At 42.6% G+C, this 18,380-nt stretch overlaps 1 protein-coding gene across 1 annotated transcript in view; it reads right to left on the minus strand.

Annotated features, from left to right (window-relative positions):
• The window catches only part of USP53 (ubiquitin specific peptidase 53), a 76,120-nt gene extending 65,350 nt beyond the window's left edge, over window positions 1–10,770 (minus strand). Inside the window, exon 1 of the mRNA XM_062199690.1 lies at window positions 10,566–10,770. The gene's annotated coding sequence lies outside the window, so the exon portion shown is untranslated. The remainder of the gene's footprint in view (window positions 1–10,565) is intronic.
• Between the last annotated feature and the right edge of the window lie 7,610 nt (window positions 10,771–18,380).

An 18,380-nucleotide genomic window follows, 5' to 3' on the forward strand; every position in this document is an offset into this window, starting at 1 on the left:
ACTTAGGGTCAGATAACATCAACTGAAAGTGAATATTAGGCTAGAAGACACATGTTTACAGAAAATTATAATTAAAAATAAGACAGCACATTAAGAATAGATATTATTTCAGAATATGCTTAGAACAAATACAAAAATCAACTGAATACTGGGCTACAAAGAAATCCCAGTAGAAGAAATTCCAAAAAAAAAATCACAGCATACAGACTATATTCTTTGTCTACAATATGAATTAGGAATTAACAGCAAACTAAATAACTCTTTGTTTAAATAGAAAAACATGAGGAAAGTTATTAAATGTCCAGAATTCAAAGATAAAGCAACATATATGAAAATTTGTAAGATGTTGCCAAAACATTACTTACAGGAAAATTTAAAGTTTTGAATACAACAGAAAAAAAGAGATTAAATGCAAAACAGCCCAATTCAAAGAGCTACAAAAATCAGCAAAACAAACCTTTCTTCCCACAAAGTTACAAGGTTATTGTAACTATACCCAAAAGAGAATGATTTATAGACTACACAAGGAACTTCAGCAGATTAAAACAAAAAAAGAGATGAGTTTTACAACTGAAAAAACAGACACAGACTAACTACAAATCAACAATTCAGGAGCAGAACTTTGGTGCAGCAGTTAAGATGCCACTTGGGAATCCCACATCCCACATCAGAATGCTTGGGTTGTAGTCCCAGCTCTACTTCCCACCCAACTTCCTGCTAATGCACACCCCGGGAGGTAGCAGATGATATGGCTCAAGCACTTGGGGCCCTGACTCTTGGTTTCGGCTCCAGCTGTTGCGGTCACTTGGAGAGTAAGCCAGCAGATGGAAGATCTCTCTGTATGTGAGTGCCTCTCAAATAAACAAATAAGAAAATAATAAAGAAAAACTTTAAGCCAATTCAGTTAAGGAGAAAACTAAATCACCAATAAAGCAGATATTCAAAATAAAAAAAAATGAAATTTAAAACATAACATCACCTTATACACTTCACCCTGGTAATAAATAATACCATTATTGTGCTATTATTATGTGGAAAAGTGTTTGCTCTGTTTTTTTTTTTAGGCAGAGTGGACAGTGTGAGAAAGAGAGACAGAGAGAGAAAGGTCTTCCTTTTGCCATTGGTTCACCCTCCAATGGCCGCCGCAGCCAGCACACCGTGCTGATCCAAAGCCAGGAGCCAGGTGCTTCTCCTGGTCTCCCATGCAGGTGCAGGGCCCAAGGACTTGGGCCATCCTCCACTGTACTCCTGGGCCACAGCAGAGAGCTGGCCTGGAAGAGGGGCAACCGGGACAGAATCCGGCGCCCCAACCCGGACTAGAACCCAGTGTGCCAGCGCCGCAGGAGGAGGATTAGCCTGTTGAGCCACGGCGCCGGCCTGACACTATATAACATTAAAAAAGTGCATACACTAAAGCCTAGATTTCTGCCTCTGAGTACAGGACTTCTGCAGGCAGCAGCCACTGTGAGGTCACAGAGAGCTAGCAACCTGGATGTAGATTACTAGCAAATAGATAAGCGAAATGAGAAACAGATACAGGCTGGACAATCGAGCAGTGTTAGAAACATTAGACTTCTTTTACATACAAATAAATTTTGAACAAAAAAGAATATAGCATTGCACCATTTTTATAAACTAACAATACACACAAAATAACATTAAGCACTTCAAAGAGCTTAGAAACGCAACATATAAAAAACGGATTTGAAGGACTTAAATATATGAAAATAGGTGCCTGATGGTAGGAGACAGAACTAAGCGGAGAAGGAAGGGAAAGGGGAAGGAACAAAAGGCTAGTGAAGCGACATGGGAGCAGATTAACATGGACCCACACCAGGGCAATGGAGCAGGCACAGGGCGATGAATATGCGATATCCTTCAGAGGTGAAGTCAGTAAAATCTATGAAGCAGAAAAGAAAGCAGAGTTCCTAGGTTCCCGCATGGACTGGTGGTAGGACAGTTACACAAACTCAGCACACAAATATACACAGCAATTTGAGAAAAAAGGTTGAGTTTCACTTGGCACAAAAAGAACGCGTTTCTACAGAACTAGGAGGAGAGGCCCAGTAAACATTTAGATAAACAAATGAATCTTGGGAAAGAATTCAGGGTTGGACACAGTGGAATTTGGAGTCATGAACATATTAAAATATAACAAATCATAGGAACAGATAAAATTGTAAGCAACAAGCATGTAGGTGCTGTGGCGCAGTGGGTTAAAACAAGGCTTGCAGTGCCAGCAAGCCCTAGGGGTACTGGTTCCTGTCCTGGCTGCTCCACTTCTGATCTAGCTCCCTGCTAATGGCCTAGGGGAAGCAGTGGAGGATGGCCCAAGTCCCAAACCTTTTCCCTCTCATCCCACATATACATAGGAGCACACGCATAGGAGCATGGACTTGAACTGTGATGTAAATCATTTCTTTATTATTACAGGTCATGATCACAAAGGTGTGAAAACTACTTAACTGGGTTTTTTTTCCCCTTTATTTGACAAGAAAAATTAGATCAGAATAAGTTTAACAACTGACTCCAGTTTTAAAAGCTTACAGGTAATATACAGATTATTGTAATGAATCTTGATGCGAATGGAATGGGAGAGGGAGCAGGAGATGGGAGGGTTGCGGGTGGGAGGGAAGTTATGGGGGGAAAAAGCCATTGTAATCCATAAATTGTACTTTGGAAATTTATATTTATTAAATAAAAGTCTAAAAAAAGCTTACAGGTAGTAGAGCTAAAACTGCTTTTTTTCCAACTCTACAAAAAATACTTCTCACCTGTCATATCTTACTGTGTTGTGTTTTGTAAATTCACTACAAAACCCTCAGAAGGCCAAAGAATGGACAATTCAAAATACTGGTGTCATCAAAGCTTCCTTTAGTCAAGATACCTAATTCATGCTCAACTCATCACATTAGAAGGTGTATTTACAATAAACTTTTTAACTTCTAACATTAATTATTTATCATATAAAGACAAAGTTTAGATGTATTAGTTCCAAAGTAATGGTAATTACAAAATAATATGCAGGAGAAAATATGCAGATACTACTTAACTAAAAACAAGTGTAATATAGTATTTAATAAATAACTTGATGAATAAAAATACAATATAAAACACCAATGAAGAAGGAATAAATATTAAGGGCCCCAGGAGAAAAAGGAGTGGTGTACAATTTCCAACCGTTAAAGGAAAGTTTAATGTATATTCGTAAAAGTCTAGATATGACTATCAAATTGTTACAATATTTAAATTCCACTGGAGGGGCAGACAGTTGGTTTAACTATTAAGATGCAGCCATCCCATATCGGAGTGCCTGGGTTTGAATCCCAGCCCTGCTTCTAATTCCAGCATCCTGCTAATGTGCACCCTGAGAAGCAGCAGGTGACAGCCCCTGAGTCCCTGCCACCCACTTGGGAGGCCTGGACTGACTTGCCGGTTCCTGGATTAGGCTTGGCCCAGCCCCAGTATTTGTGTGCATTTGGGGAGTGAACCAACAGATAGAAAATCTGCCTCTCTCTATCTTTCAAATAATAATAAAAAGAACAAATTCCATTGGATACCTTTAATGATACAACTATTTCAAAATGTCAATATTTACAACTGAATGGCAATTATGTTATACAATTATTTTAGGCTTAAATTTAAAATCTTAATTTTAACTTGGAACTACACCAGGAACTTGAGTGACAAAGAGGGAAACAGAGAGAGAAAAGAGAATGTGAGAGTGGAGGGAGAGGGAGAGGAAGGGAAGAGGGGAGAGAGAGATAGAGACAGAAATATAAACTAATTACTGCTGCCTTCTTATGAAGCAGTGTTTACCAGCAATAATTTGAGCCCAAAATGCAAGACTCCAAGGTCACTTTCCTTTATTACCTTAGGCAAGATTTAAGGTCTAATCTGTACAATATTATATAAACTCTTCCCCCCCCCCCTTTTATTTTTTTTGAGGGGACCAGACTACATGGAATTTGCTCAAATTTTAATGTCCATTGACTTTAACAGGCTACCAGAACAGTCTGGGTAAATGGTAATGATATTTAAAAACAGACTTATATCTGTTATGGGTTGAATTGAGTGCCCCTAAAGGATATGTTGAAGACCTAACTCCTAGACCTGTGAATGTAACCTTACTTGGAAAGAGGGTCTTTGCAGATAACCAAGTTATGATGAAGTCCACTAAAAAAGGCCCTGATACAATATGACTGGCAGCAGTTACGATAACAGACAAAATCATGGAGAGAGAGAACGCGTGTGATGACGGAGGTGGACGTTGTAGCGATGCAGCCAGAAGCTAAGAAAACCAAGAATCGATGACCACCACCAAAATCTCAGAACGATTTTACTCAAAGGCCTTAGAAGGAACTACTCCTGCCACCACCTTGATTTTGGACTTCATAATTCCAGAACTGTAAGAGAATAAATTTCTGTTGTTTTAAGCCACCCAGAGTGTGGCACTTTGTTACATCAGTCCTAGGAGATTAACATAATAGCTGATAAAGCCATGAGGCTCTTTAGTTCTTATAAATTTATTGGTTTTTCTTTTGGTTATAAAATATTACTTGTTTATTATATAGATTTTTTTTTCTTAAAGATTTATGTATTTATTTAGAAAGGCAGTTACAGAGAGAGAGAGAGAGAGAGATCTTCCGTCCACTTCGCTCCACAAATGCCCCTAACAGCCAAGGCTAAGCCAGGCCAAAGCCAGGAGCCTGGAACTCCATCCAGATCTTCCATCTTCCACTGCTTTTCCACGTGCATTAGCAGAGAGCTGAAGCAGAAGTAGAGCAGCCACATTTAACCCACTATGCCACAATGCCGGCCCTTATGTAGATTCCTGAAGTATCACGGAAATGTTGCATAAAGGAAATTAGAAACATTATTAGTAGAGAATCACTGTTAACAAAGCTATTTAAACATATTATTAATTGTGCTTAGGCCTACCCATCAAACTGTCAAGCACACCTGCATTTGGATGTCCTTTCACTAATAAGCAGACAGCAACTCAGGGACACACTGAAGATTCTTCACTGAAATGCTACAGCTGTTCATCGTACTGCTAAAGTAGTTCTCATTTTATTTTAGATAGATGGCAAGCAGAAGAGTTACAGTATCATTATAGAAGTATCTTCTTTTTATAAAGTTCAAGGATAACCACCTTATGCTATAAATGGAGGAAATGGCAAAGACTGCATTAGAAAAATGTATAGAACAAAGACAAAATAAAATTGAAATGATATTGGGGCCGGCACCGTGGTGCAGTAGGTTAATCCTCTGCTTCCAGAACCGGCATTCCATATGGATGCCAGTTCTAGTCCCAGCTGTTCCTCTTCCAATCCAGCTCTCTGCTATGGCCTGGGAAAGCAGTGGAGGATGGCCCAAGTCCTTGGGCCCCGGCCCCCACATGGGAGACTGGGAAGAAGCACCTGGCTCCTGGCTTCGGATCAGCATAGCCATTGTGGCCATTTGGGGAGTGAAACAACGGAAAGAAAGCCTTTCTCTCTGCCTCTCACTCTCACTGTCTGTAACTCTACCTCTCAAAAAAATTAAAATGAATTTTTTTAAAAAAATTAAAATGATAAGGGTAAATGCAGAACTACTACCAACAAAAACATTAAGAAAGTGTCAGTATTTCACATTTTTTGCTCTATTTTTTGTGTCCAGTAGTGATCTATGCTCTATTTATGTTGCTTTCACCTAATCACTAGTTCCCACTGGGAACTAGCTGGAGAAAAGACAAGAGTGCACGCATATCCAGAATACAGAGAATGAGAATCCAAGAAAATGAGTTATGAAAGTTTGCTGTAAGAGATGATCTGCATAGAATTCTGTTAATGAAGGAATAACCCAACATTTCTTTGCCTTGATAACGCCCAAATCTGAATTTCTGCTTTCTACCTCCTTCTTCATTTCAGCTGATGGCAACTTCATCTTTCAAATTGCTCAGAACAAAGTCATGCTGGCATCATCTTTGATTCCTCTTTTTCTCATATCTGTGTAAGAATCTGACCACATTTCACCACTGCCACTTCTATAATTCTGGTCTTAGCCATCATCACATCTTTCTGAATTGCTGGAATTGCCACCCAACCATCTGCTAGCTTCTACCCTCACTTGGTAATTTACAGTCTTTCCTCAAGAATAGCCAAAGAGATCTCTCTAAAATCAAATCACAACAGCACACATCTATGCTCAAAATCTTGCAATGTAATAAAAATTACATTCAAATTAAAAAAATAAAGTTTTTATAATTGCCTGAAAGACCATTGTCTTCAGTCTATTTGGCTTGCTACACACAACAAAACAACTTAGACTAGGTAAGTTACAAACAGAAGAAAAGTACTGCTCATAGTTCTGGAAGCTGGGAAGTCCAGGATCAAAAGATCAGCAGATTCAGGTTCTGGTTAGTGCTCACCAATTGCTTCAAAGATGGCACCCTCACAAAGTGAAAGGGGTGAACAAGCAGGCATCCCATAGCAGAGTGCCAGTTCCAGTCCCAGCTTCTCAGCTTCCAATCTAGCTCCCTGTTAATGCACCTGGAAAGCAACAGAGGATGGCCCAAGTGCTTGGGCCCCTGCCACCTACATGGGAGACCCAGATGGAGTTCCAGGTTCCTAGTTTCAGCCTGGCCCAGCCCTGGCAGTTGCATTCCCATGCTTTGTGCTTTCTGTCCAGTGCTCTCTTACTTCTTGGGATGACAGCTCACAGATCATCATCTTTACTTCTTGGGATGACAGCCACAGATCATCATCTTTACTTCTTGGGATGACAGCTCACAGATCATCATCTTTCGATTCTCTTGGTTACTCTGTCTTCTGTCTACAGTAACCATGTATAAGTCTCTAATAGAGGGTTCTACAAAGTACAGTGTAACATAAAGTAATTTGCTGTCCTTTGCTGAATCAGAAGATATCGCACAAGTGTGGTAGGTTGACTGTGATGTCAAAACATGAAGAGGGAGAGAAGAGATGCAGAATCTAGCAAAGGCATGGGTATAAGGAAAAAAAAAAAAATTTACCTTTGGAAACCCAATGTAATTGAGGGAGTATTGAGACTAGCCAGGGATAAGGTGTAAAAAAGGAAGAGTTTCTATTTTTTGGCTATTTTAACATTATCTTATTAATTTTTGAATCTCTAGACTGAACAGCATTTCTTGAAACAACTTCTTTACAGGTCAATATGGGTAAAATAGAAGATCAAGGTAGGGGACGGCACTGTGGCACAGCCAGTTAAGCCGTTGCCCAAAACAGCGGCATCCCATATTGCAGTGCCAGTTTTGAGTCCTGGCTGCTCCACTTCCAATTCACCTTCCTGTTCATGCTCAAGTGCCATGATGGCCCAAGTGCTTGGTCTGCTGCCACCCTCGTGGGAGACCCAGAGGGACCTCTTGGCTTCAGCCTGGCCCAACCCTGGTTGCTGTGGCCATTTGGGGGTATAAACTAGTATATGGAAGCTCTTTCTGTCTCTCCCTCTCTCTCTGACACATTTGTTTTTTATTTATTTGAAAGGCAGAGTCACAGAGAGAGAGGGAGAGACAGAGAAAGAGCTTCCATACGCTTGTTCACTCCCCAAATGGCCGTAATGGCTGGGGCTAAGCCAAGCAGAAGCTAGGAGCCAAGAGCTTCTTCCAGGTCTCCCACATAGGTCCAGGGGTCCAAGGACTCAGCCCATCTTCTGCTGCTTTCCTAGGCCATTAGCAGGGAATTGGATCAAAAGTGGAGCAGCTGGGACTCGAACCAGTGCCTATGTGGGATGCCAGCACTGCAGATAGTGGCTTAACCCACTATACCACAGCACTGGCCACATAAAGATAAATCTTTAAAAAAAAAAAAGACCAATGTAATTATTTTCGAACTATCAAAAATAAAATGACATCTGAAATAGTACGCTTTGTTGATTAAAACTGTTAAGATATTTAAATAAATGCTATATGGCAAAATTTTATTTCTGATAAATTATAAACACTAACATTTACAGCAACTTTTCAGAAGTATATATAAATCAAGTTATTTTTAACAAGCTGCAATAGTTTGTAGCCTTTTTTGTGTGTAATGGACACTTTCTAAATGTTTGTAAATGCATGCAATTCATAGGATAAGAAAAAGATAAACTCCTCAATCACAAAGAAAATCAATTATATTAAAATTGATTTCTAACCACAAACCACAGTTCTAATAATGGACCTTGGGTTTAAGAACTCCTAATAGAACATATGAGTTAACTCAGAAAAGCATACAAAAGATAATTTTTCCCTAAATAGTCTATAAATGAAATAGCTACAGTATTTCTATTAATAAAAACCCATAGTAACTTGCCATAATTGGAATATTATATAAAGTTATTTAAAGGTGAAATAATCTTTGAGGATTTAATCTGTTACAACAAATTGCATCCATTTCTTGTTCAGTATATATACATATACTGTAACACAAAACTTCCAAAAATCATAAGTACAAAATTAGTAATATGCTAATGCTACATTTGTATCATCACTAATTTCTTTTATCTAGCTGTTAATAAATGACATAAATTACTTCTCCTCCTCCTTTAAACCTAGAGCTCATATGTAAGAGTAGGTTAGACCCTTTTATCTCTAACATACCACATTCAAAATGTCTCCAGATGCCATATTTAAGCTACCTAGGTTACCTTTTGGGGGAGGGAAGGGTTGTCAAACAAGATCTGCTACAGTCTATTAGGAATTATTTGTCTTTTCTACAGTTCAATCCACCACTGTAAGAGATCAGACATATTTTTGGGAAGTTGTGTGGTAAAGCAGTTTCTCCTCTAGCCCAGCAGGTGAGTGAGTTCCAAACAGGAAGGAAAACAATTCTGATTCTGGCTTAAGAGTGTACCTCACATTAGAACAGATGAAATACTTTCCTTCTTAAACTCTGTCTTGCTAAAACAAACTGCCAAACCATTTGGTACCCAAGCTGTATTTCTTGACATTACTTGATTTACATAAACATTTAGTTGACAATAAGCAGTATGAAAGATCCTGAGTCAAAATACTGAAAATTAGGGTACTTTTAATGGAAAGTACCAACTAGATAGAAAAGTGTGCCTACTCACAAAAACAGGTATCTTTTTATAAACTATTTTTAGAGAAAATATTAACAAATTGATCATTAGTGACAAATGAATTATTACTGTCAAGTTATATGAATTGTTATGAAATTTACATACTTTTTAAAAAAAATTTTTAATTCAAAGGGAAAAGGAAAGGCCTGGTCTTAACCTCTTGTTTATGGCTTAAGCATAAATGCATATGACCACTCGTTAGTTTAGTTAATGAACAAACTTAAATAAATCACTTCCATGGTTTACCACCATTAATCACGAACCTAGACAAACTGTGGAAAGTTCACTTTGAAAGTCTTCAAAACAACAACAACAAAAAATGTTTTTCAGGCCATTAATTAACTCCTACCTACAGAGAATCTATTTGTAATTCTTATACAAGGGCACATAAACCACATATTACTTTTGCAGAGCAAGTTTTGTTCACTTTTGTGCTTCTAATTTCTCTTCAACAGGATGACATCTCTTTGCCTAAATCATCATCCTGGAACTGACAAGAATAAAAAATAAGCTAACAAGTATCAATTATACCAAAAGTTCACTTTGCCAGAATTCTACGTTAGCACTTGCTACTTCTTTTAAAGGGTCAAAACTGGCAAGGCTCTTCTTTAAATATGAACTAAAAGCAAATCAGATCCTAATCACAAAGCACTTCCCAAGTTTACTGTTAAGCTTACTTTAAAAATAGACTTGAAAATTCCTTGGAAATACATATGTATATTTCCAGATAAGGAAACATTCATTCGAAAACTCTGCTAACAGTGAGAGCCTTGCAGTACATTTTGTTAGCATTAATCAGACTTTGCACTGATAAAGAAAACCTTGTATCAGGATAACAAAACCTCAAAACAGGCTCAGACTGCGAGCTTCGGAAAGCCATTACACCTGTGGAAGCACTTCCTGTTCTCCAACGCTGCTGAAAGGTAGTTTAGTAAACGTCCCATAAGCCACTGTTTAGAAGGTAAACATTAACTTCAGACACCCAGAAACCACCGAGCCCAAGATTCTCACGAACCCAAAGGGTCTATTAACCATCCCGAATCCCTTTAAAAAGCTGTGTGTGCGGAGAGGCAACGTGGCTTGGAAAGTGAGGGGCGGCGGGCGCCCAGCAAGCGATGGATGTTTTCAGTGCCCCGATGCACCAAGCGACCTCAGCGGGACTCGGATTCGGCCCCTTCCCCGCCCTCCCACACGACCCAGTAAGCGCAGCACCTCCTCCCTGCTCGCGCGCCTGCAGCCTGCCCAGAGGCATCTCCGCCAGGGCCCGGGCGCAGCGGCACGGGGCTGGAGGGCTGCGTGACCTCGGGCGCCTCAGCTGCCCGGCTCCGAGCCCAGGGTCGCACGGAGCGAAAGCCGGTGGAGGAGGTGGCGGGACTGCAGCCGGGGAGCCAGGGGCTGGGGCTGGAAGGAGAGTGTCCCAGCCAGGCCCTTGGGGGGTCGCAGGTCGCCGGATCTCCATCCAGGGATTAGTTTCGAAGACTTACCTGGAGCTCTCCCCTCCCAGCGCGAGGAGCTTGCGGTCCAGGTAGAGAAATACGGCCCTTCCACTCCCACAGGGTCACCTCCCGCTGACCCGGCTCCGCTTCACGCCGACACCCAGCACACACGTACACCAACAGCTGCCACCGCGCCGAGGCTCACCGGGAACTGGAGCAGCGGCGGCTGCTCTCGGCCGCCCAGAGCCCGACCCCGCGCGCGGAGCATGCGCACACGCCCCAATGCCCAGGGGCCAGTCAGGGCACTGACACCTGCGATCAACAGGTCCCTGGGGCCCCGCCCCTCTCTCCGCCTCGCGCTCGCCACGCCCCCTGGGGGGTAGGCCCGCCTTCACGCTCACCGAGCGAACCCCGCCCCCGCACGCGAATTCCCGGCGTGCGGGACCTGCGGAACTCTATTCCCGCGGGGGTTCGATGGGGCGCTGGGTCGTTTGGCTTGCCGGGGAGGCGCGAGATCCCGCGAGAGCAGGACCGAGGACGTGCCCCAAAAGCGGGAGCCCAGCGCCGTGGCGGAGTTGTTGAGAGGGAAAGTGGCTGGGGCTCGTTCCCGCGGTAGCGAGACCGAGGGGCCGTGTACTCGGTGTTTTCTCAGCTCGGGATCCTGGTCCGCCAAGGACCGGGCTTAGGTTTAGGTGTTGTTACCTGAGAGAGAGGACGATGTGTGCTGCTTGGCGTCCAAACCCCGTGCGGATACGCAGTTCCCCTTGGCTTTCTGTGAGTCACGACGGTCTGTTTGCAGTTAAATGGCTTCCTTGGGCAAGAACGTATACTCCCCAACTGCTTGGGATTCGTGACCAATAATAACATAAAAGCGTTAGCAAGCCTGTTGACCCGGTTAATGGTTAATCGTCAGGAAAATGTAGCTGCCTCCCTACCGGGCTCTCCAACAGGTTTTAAGTTACAAAGCTGCTGGAATACAGCTTCACTTTGGGTTGTTTTGAGTTTCGGGTTTTTGTTTTTGTTTGCTTTTTCCCTAGGAATTGTGGTAAGAGCCTTCCACCATCACTGGTATCCCGATCGATGTCTCTAAGTACTTAAGAGTTTGGAACGCAGTCTAAAGCCGATGCAAGTGGAACATAAGGATTATAAAAAGGGATTTACTTAAACTCATGCGTAACCATAAGAGCTTAAGAAAATAGGATTGGAAAAATCGTTGGAGGTTGGTCTGGGCGACAAATACGACCGGTTTAGAGTGCTTGAAGCTGAATCAATGTGAATTTATTGGACATTTAACATGTTCTGTTCACTGAATTAGGCATCAAAAGAAATACAATGCAATGAAATTATGCCGTGGTTCCTGCCTTCAAAATACTAAAAATCCTTGAACGGAGAGAAAAAACATGCTGCATTTTAAAACACCATTTTAATAACACCATGAAACTGCCCTTCATTTCTTAGTACCAATTCCTCCTGGTTCTGCCACCACCTCCCTGATGCACTTTACAAGTCTTTCTTCTTCTGTGTTCCCCAGCACCCCGTTTTCTTATGTGTTTTTTGTTGCTTGGTTTTACTACTCATGTCTCCTTGAGCAATCTCTTCTCCGTCATAAACTTACCTATCAGGTATCCTGTGTACCATGAATTAAAGAAGTGAGTGTTAAGGTTATACCCTGTAAGCAATAGCAACTTCATTTTCATTTCACACAAATACCTTAAATATATCCCAAGATGGTGTGGGCATCTTTACCATTAAGTTACTTCTGATGTCATATCTTTCCCCACCTGTCTGGAATCTAGGCCATTTCTATTTCCTATTTCAAATGGTGGTACCCAGTTGTCCAAGTCAGACATTCATGCATATCCCCATGTTACTTTTTCTTCCATCCCTCTATCCTACTAAGTTTTATATTGAGTCTTATCTCAAGTAAATCTTAAATCACGGCTTTTAATCTCCACTCTGTCTTATTCCTTCAGGTAATCATCAGTTCTTCTGACTCATCTCCCAATATCCATGCAATAGCCTCTAGTTAGTTCCCACTCCAACCCAATCTCCATTCTATTAGCAACCTTTCAAACTCCAAAGTGTGATTAAGATTTTCCTCTGCTGTGGCTTAACAGGCTAATCCTCCACCTTGCTGCGCCGGCACACAGGGTTCTAGTCCCGGTTGATTGGGACGTCGGATTCTATCCCGGTTGCCCCTCTTCCAGGCCAGCTCTCTGCTGTGGCCCGGGAAGGCAGTGGAGGATGGCCCATGTACTTGGGCCCTGCACCCGCATGGGTAGACCAGGAGAAGCTCCTGGCTTCGGATCAGCACGATGCGCTGGCCGCAGCGGCCATTGGAGGGTGAAACAACAGCAAAAAGGAAGACCTTTCTCTCTCTCTCTCTCTCTCTCTATCCACTCTGCCTGTCAAAAAAAAAAAAAAAAAAAAAAGATTTTCCTCTGCTAAGAATTTTTTACATTCCCCCATCGTAATCTGCCTCTGGACTGTGAACCTCATCTGCCTCTCTGCCCCCATTCACACCAATCTAAATTCTTTGCCTTTCTGTGATCCTAATAGGCCCTCTCGAGTTCCTTCAGGTCTCAATTGACTGCATATGTCCTCCATAGATCCTTTTGTAGCTTTCTGAGATGGACTTGTCCTTCCTTCACCCTTTTTGGACTTAACTTCCTTTGTAACAATTGCCTTGTGCCATGATTATTTCTCTGCAGATATAACTGATATAGCCACCCTCACCTCTACTTTTAAGAAATTATTTGAACTGTGTATAATATAGGCCATGCTCCCTCCCTTCCTCATTTAGAGATGACAGAAGAATAACTTTGAGTTCACCTTGCTCAAGAATTTGACTATATATTTTTTAAATCATATAATTTCAAACCTTTTACCAGTTCTTGGCATATATCAATATTTTTTTAAAGGTACATTTTACTTATTTGAAAGGCAGAGTTACAGAAAGAGAGGGAGAGACACACACAGAGAGGGAGGGAGGGAGAGGTGGGGGGAGAGTTCTTCCATACAGTGGTTCACTCCCCCAAAATGGCCGAAACGGCCAGTCTGAAGCCAAGCCTGAAACTCCATCATGGTCTCCCACGTGGGTTGCAGTGGCCCAAGTACTTGGCCATCTTCTACTGCTTTCCCAGCTGCATTAGCAGGGAGCTGACTAGCCAGGACTCGAACCGGTGCTCATATGGGATGCCAGTGTTGCAGGTGGCAGCTTAATGCATTGTACCACAACCGTAGCCCCAGTACTGACTTTTAAATGATAGATTTATAGTTGATCCCTGTGTAAGCACCAAGAGAGCAAAGCCTGAAGTAAGCAGATGAAACAGAAAGAAAAGAAAATTGACCCTACCTCAAATAACAGGTCAGGAGATGCTCCTAGAAACATTTGCAGTCCAGGAAATCACCACACAGATTTAGATGTATTGTCTCTCAGAATTACTGTTTGTCCTTGAGGGATATCTGCCCCTCACACAGACAGCAGTCATGAAAGGGAGAAGGCTCAGAGTATCAGAGAATACCCTAGATTGTCAGCTGAGTTCCTAAGTCTCACATTGTCAGCACCAGCACAGCTATACATCTTACTGTCATTCTGGATTGGCTGCAACTCATACTTGGGGAAATGTAGTATCATGTGGCTAGATTCACCCTACCAGTGTTGACTGGTGTGAGTAGCAATATTCTGTCCTGAGCAGCAGTGATCCAATTGTTCCAGGAGGAAATCAACAGCTAAAGGCGGGGCAGACCATGACTGAATTGGGTGTGGTAGGTTGAAATACAGCCTGGAGAAGTAGTAGCTGGCTGAGTGACTCAGGCTGCGATACCAGACAAATTCCTTCCTTCCTACTTGCATAAATGGGGACTCACAAAAGTATTTCCTTACTAACTAAACTCCTCGAGAGCAGGAGCTGTATTTGTTTCACTGTGTGTCTAGGACATAGCAAAGTGCCTGTCATAGATAATAAACAAATATGTACTCTGTGCATGGGGTGAAAAATTGGAACAGTTACTGATTTTTTAGAGAACAGAACCATCTATGAGGGCCAAAATTGTTGGCAAGGATTGTTGTGGAAGACTAAGTATGAGCTTCAGCTTGGAAGGTTCATAGGCAAGTGTATTTGATGTCATCGAAGAAGAATATGACTGTGAAAAGAGCAAGTTTTAAAAACAGGAATGTGCAAGGCCCGTGTTGTGGCACAGTGGGCAAAAGTCCCGGCCTACAGTGCCAGCATCCCATATAGGTGCAGGTTCAAGTCCTGGTTGCTCCATTCCTGATCCAGCCCTCTGCTGTGGCCTAGGAAAGCAGCAGAGGATGGCCCAAGTCCTTGGGCCCCTACACCCATGTGGGAGACCTGGAAGAAGCTCCTGGCTCCTAGCTTCGGCTTGGTTCAGCCCTGGTCGTTGAGGCTATCAGGGAGTGAATCAATGGATGGAAGATCTCTCTCTATTTCTACCTCTATGACTCTGTCTTCAATAAATAAAATAAATCTTTAAAAAAAAAAAAAAACAGGAATGCACAAGACCAATACAGGGCTATAATGGAAAGCCTTTATATATTCTTAAACAGGACAATTCAGTGGGAGTAGATACCAAAAATTGTAGAGGAGAGTATAGCTGGAAAAGAAGAAAAACCTTCAGGCTGTGAGCCAACCTAAAAAAAAATCTCACAGCCACTCCCTCAACACACTCACATCCCCACTTATGTAACATCATCTCTCATGGCTTTCTTCTTTCCTCATCGGATGTTCCTTCTCCATCTACTTTTGCACTTTTTAATCTTCCTTAGATGATTATGTGCCTTATGCATGATCCTGAGATATCATTTATCTTCATGGCTTTAAATCCATTTCCTACATAGCCCTCAAAGCAGCCTATGAAAATTATAAACCTATTACTCCAGCTAAAATTGTTCAGTGCCTTACCATTTTCATAGAATAAGATCCAAAATTCTTGTCAAGGCCTCCAGGTCTCGGAATGATCTGCCCTTACACTGCTGCCCCCCCCCCACTTCATGCAATTCAAGACTTCCGTTCTCTATCCCTACTTTTACAAGACTAATTCTCAGCAGGAGGTTATTTTGATTCCCTTGGGACATTTGGCACGTAGCAGAAACATTTTTGGTTGCCATAGTGGAGGATGAGATGCTGCTAACCATCCTATGTTGGATAGGCCAGCCTCCCACAACAAAGAATCAACCGGCTCAAGATGTCAGAGATGAGAAATCCAGACATAGAACATTCTTCCCCAGCATGTCTAAGAGGCTGATTCCTTTTCATCTTCTATACCCAAGTTTCAGCTTCACTTTCTTGGAAAAGCGTCCTTGATACAACTCCCGGCTTTTCTCTACCACAGTGACCTGTTTATCACATCCTGTGATTATTTCACTTGTTTATTGTCTGTCTCACTATCTAGGATGAAAATTTCATGAAGGGCATAGCTCTCTTGATCATCATAAAGTCCTTTTATTCATTTATTTGAAAGGCAAAGTTACAGAGAGACAGAGAGAGAGGTCTTCCATCCATTGGTTCACTCCTCAAATGGCCACAACAGCCAGAGCTGGGCCTATTTGAAGCCCGGAGCCAGGAACTTCCCCCAGGTCTCCCACGTGGGTGCAATTCTTGGGCCATCTTCTATTGCTTTCCCAGGCCACAGTAGAGAGGTGGATCAGAAGTGGAGCAGCTGGAACTTGAACTGGTGTCCGTATGGGATGCCGGCACTGCAGGCGGCAGCTTTACCTGCTATGCTACAGCACCAGCCCCCAAAACCTTATTTTAAAAATATATGTACATCTGGGGGGAAAAGCTGCCTCAAAAGTATATTTGGGGCCGGTACTGCGGCTCAATAGGCTAATCCTCTGCCTACAGCGCCGGCACACCAGGTTCTAGTCCCGGTCGGGGCGCCAGATTCTGTCCCGGTTGCCCCTCTTCCAGGCCAGCTCTCTGCTGTGGCCCACGAGTGCAGTGGAGGATGGCCTAAGTGCTTAGGCCCTGCACCCACATGGGAGACCAGGAGAAGCACCTGGCTCCTGGCTTTGGATCAGCACGGTGTGCCGGCTGCAGCGCGCTGGCCACGGCAGCCATTGGATGGTGAACCAACAGCAAAGGAAGACCTTTCTCTCTGTCTCTCTCTCACTGTCCACTCTGCCTGTCATAAAAAGAAAAGAAAAAAAAGTATATTTGGGATGCCGGTGCTATGGCACAGCAGTTTAAAGCCCCGGCCTCCAGTGCCGGCATCCAGTATGGGCACAGGTTTGAGTCCTGGCTGCTCCACTTCCAATCCAGTTCTCTGCTGTGGCCTGAGAAAGCATTAGAAGATGGCCCAAGTCCTTGGGTCCCTGCGCCCACATGGGAGACCTGGAAGGAGATCTTGGCTCCTGTCTCCTGGCTTTTCATCAACTGAGCTTGGGCCATTGGGGTCATTTGGGGAGTGAACCAGCAGATGGAAGACCTCTCTCTCTGGCTCTCTCTCTCTCTCTCTAACTCTTTCAAATAAATAAAATAAATCTTTTTAATAAATAAATAAATAAATATTTAAAAGGTATATTTCTGGGTCATTGCTGTGGGGTAGTAGGTTAAGCCTCCACTTGCAGCACCAGCATTCCATATGGATGCTGGTTTGAGTCCCAACTCCTCCAATTCCAATCCAGCTCTCTGCTATGGCCTAAGAAAGTAGTGGAAGATAGCCCAAGTGCTTGGGCCCTTGCACCCACGTGGGAGACCAGGAAGAGCTTCTGGCTCCTAACTTTGGATTGGCTAAGCTCCAGGTCGTTGCGGCCCTTTGGGACAGTGAACCAGCAGATGAAAGACCTCTCTCTCTCTATAACTGCCTTTCAATTAAGTAAAAAAAGTTTTAAAATATATATATATTTGGAGGTGTCTGATTAATATGTACTTCAGTGATTTCACCTGAGAAAATGCCTATTGTGGACCATGTTTCTTTGTCTTTTCCTGCTTTTAATAGTAAATCGACACCACTGACCGACAGAACAGGCATGGCCCCAAGTGGGGTGTTTTTTATGGCCTCGGTGATTGGTGTATTGGTGATTCTGGCTAATCTGTATCCTTTCCTAGGGCTTTTTAAATAAGAGCTTGCTGGAAAGATCCCTTTTTTCTCTGATTGCAAAGCTATAAAGATGTGAGCCCAGAACAGCTGTTGGAATGTGCCGTGCCAATTGGAGTAGATGGTGTGAAACAAAGGCAAAAATGGGGCTGGGAAAGAGAGAGATTCCCTAAAGGGCCTCTGTCGCCTCACTGGGAATTCAAGAGTTAGGTGTCCACTGGACTCCTCCAACTTCTGCTGCATAGTATTTTGTGAAACACAAGAAGATAAAATTCAATATTTGTGGTTTCTTAGCCAGCTCGTCCATGACAGAAATCATTGGCCATGCATCCTAATCTAAATCTCTGCTATTCCAGGGTCAACACTTGCTGATAAAATGCAGTCAAGGTGTAACTAGGTGCTTCTACAGTTTTTTGCTGAGTTGTTGTCATCGGCTCAGGCAATTTCATTAGCCTTGTATGTCATTTTACTTTGAAACATTCTATTTTTCTTATCTGTAAATCTGGAATGAGAAATAATACTTTTTGATGATGTCTGTTGACAATGCCTCAGATAAAATCAACTGTAAAGTTGAATGCTATGTTACTATGGTCATTAGTGCTGTAATTATGATTACCAGCACCAGTGTCATCATGATAATGTGGTGCTATAATAAGAACCTATTGATTCTTTTTCTCAATTTGATTTTCTCACAATCTCAAAGATGCAGGAGGCTTTAGATTTCTTCTGGTCCAGCCACTTCCAGACTCTGTTCAAATACAGTTGCAGTGACAGAAAACCTAATTCCCTGTAGGACAGTCT

Source organism: Lepus europaeus, chromosome 8 (assembly GCF_033115175.1).
Source record: "Lepus europaeus isolate LE1 chromosome 8, mLepTim1.pri, whole genome shotgun sequence".
In the NCBI taxonomy this organism is placed as follows: Eukaryota; Metazoa; Chordata; class Mammalia; order Lagomorpha; family Leporidae; genus Lepus; species Lepus europaeus.